This window comes from Tupaia chinensis, unplaced genomic scaffold (genome assembly GCF_000334495.1).
Source record: "Tupaia chinensis unplaced genomic scaffold, TupChi_1.0 Scaffold143632_1, whole genome shotgun sequence".
Taxonomy (NCBI): Eukaryota; Metazoa; Chordata; class Mammalia; order Scandentia; family Tupaiidae; genus Tupaia; species Tupaia belangeri.
Window position 1 is genome coordinate 6301 of NW_006203480.1, and position 4942 is coordinate 11242.

General features: G+C 37.5%; 1 pseudogene; it reads right to left on the reverse strand.

Moving 5' to 3' along the window:
* Positions 1-1680: 1680 nt before the first annotated feature.
* LOC102489206 (sorting nexin-14 pseudogene) lies at positions 1681-3120 on the reverse strand (annotated as a pseudogene).
* Between the last annotated feature and the right edge of the window lie 1822 nt (positions 3121-4942).

Sequence of the window (4942 nt, forward strand, 5' to 3'; positions counted from 1 at the left end):
ACGACACAAGGGAGGGCTCGTAAACTGGGCCATGGCTCAGTTTCTTCCCAGTCTAGGCCTTGCCTTAGAATGGGAGGCAGCCTCTTTACCAGCTTGTGTTGTCTGCATGGCCCCGTCAACAGTGGTCTGGGTTTGGAAGTGGGATCTGTTGTAGAGTTAGGGGTGGACCTTGCTGACAGAGATAGAGGGTCGTTGGGGCTGGGGGATCTGAAGCTGGAGCTGGGGTTGGGGACTATGCCTCAGTGCCCCTTATGCCATGGATGTGGAGATGGAAGTCTGTTTTCTGGTTTTAAAGATTTTTGCCCTGACTTGAGCTGCTGATAGGTTCATGCACCTACTAATTTGAACAGAATCCTAAACTGTTCCTTGGCTTTAAGTTTTAAGCAAATTTCCTTAGCATATCTTTGATTTATTAAGCTAAAACTGCTTTTCTTGAAATTAAAAATATTTTTAAAATTTCTATTTACAAAATGTAAAATAAAATACGAATATTCATATTTGATGCCCAATACCATTGTTTTGGTTGTAGTAACTACACTCCTTTCCATGGTTTGTGAAAATGCCTGTTAGTTCATATTCTCAACAGACAGTACTTTATAAATATTTATGGTATATGACATTTGGTTAAGGCTATTTAATTTGATTTTTATATCGTTTTATTTATATCTAATCATTGTATGTTTTTATAACATACAATTTGTGTTCTAAAGTAGACCCTTTTAGAAATAAGGTATTCTGAGTATCTCTCACATGTTTAAATGTGGTTTTTAATTTTTCTGAATTGACTAATCATGTCTTCTATTTTATCCAATTGCTGATCTTTTCCATTCTGTATAATGAGTTACTATACGGTAAAGCAATGGTTCCTTTTACCTTAATGTATGGATTTATTATTTTGTTCTGCCTTGGGATTAATTTACTTCACTTTTATACCATTCAGAGCATTTTCCAAATTAATCAAGTCATCTAATGCACATTTAATGTATAAATATGACTTTATGTATCATATACAAATTGTACAATAAAGTAGTTGCTATAGTGTAACAGATTTATATCATCTCACATAACTTTTATTTTTTCGATTTAAGACCAATTAAGAACTTAAATATTTTAATTTATTGGGAACCTGCAGTTAGTGTAATGGCTATGTCGCTGGACTCCCATGTAGTCGACTGTGGTTTGCGTCCCAGACCCGGTGACTTAAAACTCACGCCAGGCGTGTGTGTGTGTGTGCCCAAGATCCCCAGAGGATAATGGAGGAGAAGGGATTGTGGCGTGACCATCCCCCCTGGGGGGTAATTTCTCGCTTTCTGTCTGTCTCTGTGTGTCTGGCGAGCGCACGCACCCTGTAGCGAAAACCTCTCAAAAAAAAAATGATTTATTTAAAGTCCAGTTTATCTACTCTTGTTTGCCTTTTCTTTTGGTATCATATCCAAGAAACCAATGTCATAAAGTTTTTCTCCTATATTTTCTTATAAGAGTTTTATAGCTTTAACTAGGTTCTGTATCCATATGAGTTAATGATCTTATAGGATATAATTTAATGATTTACTTTTATAATTTTGCAGGTGGATATCCAAGTTCTTAAAATGCTAATTTAGAACAGATTGTCCTTTCTGTCTTGTCATTCTTGTTAAAAATCGTTGGACCATATAAGAGAAGGTTTATTTTTAGACTATTTTATAATACTAGTTCATGGACCTGATTTATGCCAGTAACACACAGTCTGGTCTGTGAGAATATCTGTTGGTTCACATTTTTATCAGCAAGTACTGGATACATATTTGTAATACATGATAATTTGACTTTGCTTATTCTGCTGATTCCAAATGATTCTTCTCTTTTATGTGTATGCTGTTGAATTTTGAATTGCAGGTTGGTGATTCTGCACCTATTAAAAGTTGTCTGAAATACTCATCCCTCTGTCAGAAAGTAGGGGTAAACACATTCTCCAAGAGGGAAAGAATATGTTCATAGGCTTTAAAAAGACATCTCATAGTTTGAACTTCATAACATCTGTGTTAGAGCCTTCAGCAATTCTTTGATTCTCTTCTACAATAAAGGGATCAAATCTACTTTTGTCAATATTTCATCTAAACAATATGTTTTACAAATCTTCAACTCTTCCTGAAGAGACAGCATCTCATCATTTGATAATTCTGGTCACAAAATTCTATCACCCTAGTCAGACAAACCTGCAACACGTGGACTGCCCCTTTTTGTTTCAGAAAGCTCATAAAACAGAATAAAAGATCTTGTTGTTCTCTGATCTGCTTTAATTCTAATGTCAGCACAGATGGCTTTTTATTTCTAGGTCTGCATATTTCTGCAAGGATGAAACCAAAGAGAAAGCTGGTTCAGTTGCTGTTTTCAGCAAGTGGTCATCTATAAAGATAATAAACAAGTATTTCACAGTATCTGGATCAGATAGGAAATCCAAAGAAGGAAGAAACATGGAACCAGACAGGATCTTTGGTATAAGTAAGATCATGGATCTACAGTCTGTTGCTTTAGGAGGCAAAATACAAAGTTTGGTAAGTTTCCTCATATAGTGCAATTTATTTAACTTTTCAAAGCCACATGAAGCTCTGGACCATATTCTTCTAAAGCAGCTTGCTGTGAAAACGCTTTATTTTCTTACTTTCTGTCTGGCTTTCACTAACAATTCTATATGCTTCATTGCCACTTTTAACATTTTCTTGGCTATAATAAATGGAATATCCACTTTATGAATTCTCCTTATTAACACAGATGCAAAAAACCTTCATGTTATTCTCAGTTCAACAACAAAGGACTCAACATCTGTCACATACCTGTAGCATGGGTAAACAAAGTTTTACAACACTAATTCAAGAACCTCTGAGATAGAAACATCAACCTCAGAAGAAATTTTCAGATCTACCCATGGCTGGTAGTTTTTGAGAAGCAAGACAGGCCTGTGTTGTTTACATTTCACTTTACCACAAACAGCACAGCTATGACCTTGATGAAATAATCCTTGAAGTCCTAACTTTGGTTTCTAGTATATTGTGAGGAATATATTTGATAAGAGAGAATTATATCCTAATGAGCAGTAGGATGCAACAACACCAGCACAAATGACCAGACGATCATTAAAACATGAAGCATACTGGTGGCGGCCATGGCGGGAGCTACAGACCCTGCCCCTCTTCTACCTTTTGTGGCCTCAGCCTGGCAGGGCAGTCGGGAAAAACCACACAACATGTAGGAAGTCATCATCCTACCAGGTCTCCACATGTTGGACTACTGCTCCTAGGACAGAGAAGCACACAGATCTTCTGTGGCAGGATCGGCTCCACCAGGTGTCAACAGCTCTCAGAAACTGAGGGGAAGCCCCAGCACCAGGTCATTGTCTGTATTGTGGAGTACAGGGAGAAGTTGCTGCTCTGTTTTTCTTCTTAAGGTATAATAAACTGTATTAGCAAAAAGAAAGATAAAAACTACATGATCATATTAATTGATGCAGAAAAAGCATTTGATAAGATACAACATCTCTTCATGTTCAAGACTCTCAGTAAAATAGGCATAGAAGGGTCATTTCTCAACACAATAAAAGCTATCTATGAAATACCCATAGCTAACATCCTCCTGAATGGAAAAAAGCTGAAATCTTTTCCACTAAAAACTGGTACAATACAAACCCACTTTCTCCAGTCCTTTTCAATATAGTACTGGAAGTTCTCACCAATGCCATCAGAAAAGAAAATTAAATAAAAGGCATTCAAATAAGAAAAGAAGAGGTGAAACTATCTCTATTTGCAGGTGACATGATTGCATACATAGAAGATCCAAAGGTATCCATGAAAAAAATCCTGGAAGTAATGCATGAAGACAGTAAAGTTGCAGGATACAAAATCAACATGAAGAAATCTATAGCATTTCTGTATACAAAAAGCAGGCAGACTGAGTTAGAACTGAATAAAGTAATTCCATTTACCATAACCACAAAAAGTATAAGATAACTAGGAATAAATCTAACCAAATAAGTTAAGTAACTCCACAAGGCAAACTACGAGAAGCTAAAAAGAGAAATGGAAAATGACACAAAAAAGTGGAAGGACATCCCATGTTCCTGGATTGGAAAAATTAATATAATCAAAATGGGGGACCAGCAGTTAGCATAATGGCTATGGTGCTGGACTCACATGTAGTCAACCAAGGTTCACGTCCCGGATCCGGTGGCTTAAAACTCACACTGGACACGTGTGGGTGCGTGCCCAAGATCCTGAGAAGAAAACAGAGGAGAAGGAATTGTGGCGTGGCCTTCCCCTCTGGAGGTGATTTCTCACTTTCTGTCTCTCCATCTCTGTCTGTCTGGCAAGCGCACATGCCCTAAAGCCAAAACCTCTACCCCCCAAAAAAATATATACTCAAAATGGCAATCCTAACCAAATTAATCTACATATTTAATACATTCACAATCAAAGTACCAGAGACATTCTTCACAGGTCTAGAAAAAAATCATATAATTTGTCTGGAATCATAAAAGGCCTCATATTGCCACAGCAGTGGAATGGACAGCATCTCACTCCCTAATCCAAAGATAAGCCACAAAGCTGTGATAATCAAACAGCATGGTATTGGCACAGAAACAGACAGGTGGACCAATGGAACAGAATAGAGTCCTCAAGAATGAACTCCCACACATACAATCAGCTGATTTTTGACAAGGGGTACCAGTCAATCCAGTGGGAAAAGGAAAACCTCTTCAGTAAACGGTGCTGGAAACACTAGATATCCACCTGCAGAAAGATGAATCTGAACCCCTAGCTCTCATCTTTGACAAAAGTCAACTCAAAATGGATCAAAGACCTAAACCTAAGACCCCAAACCATAAAAATGCTGCTGGAAAACACTGGGGAAACTCTGGGAGACACTGGGGTAGGCAAAGTCTTTTTAAATAAGACCCCCAAAGCATAGT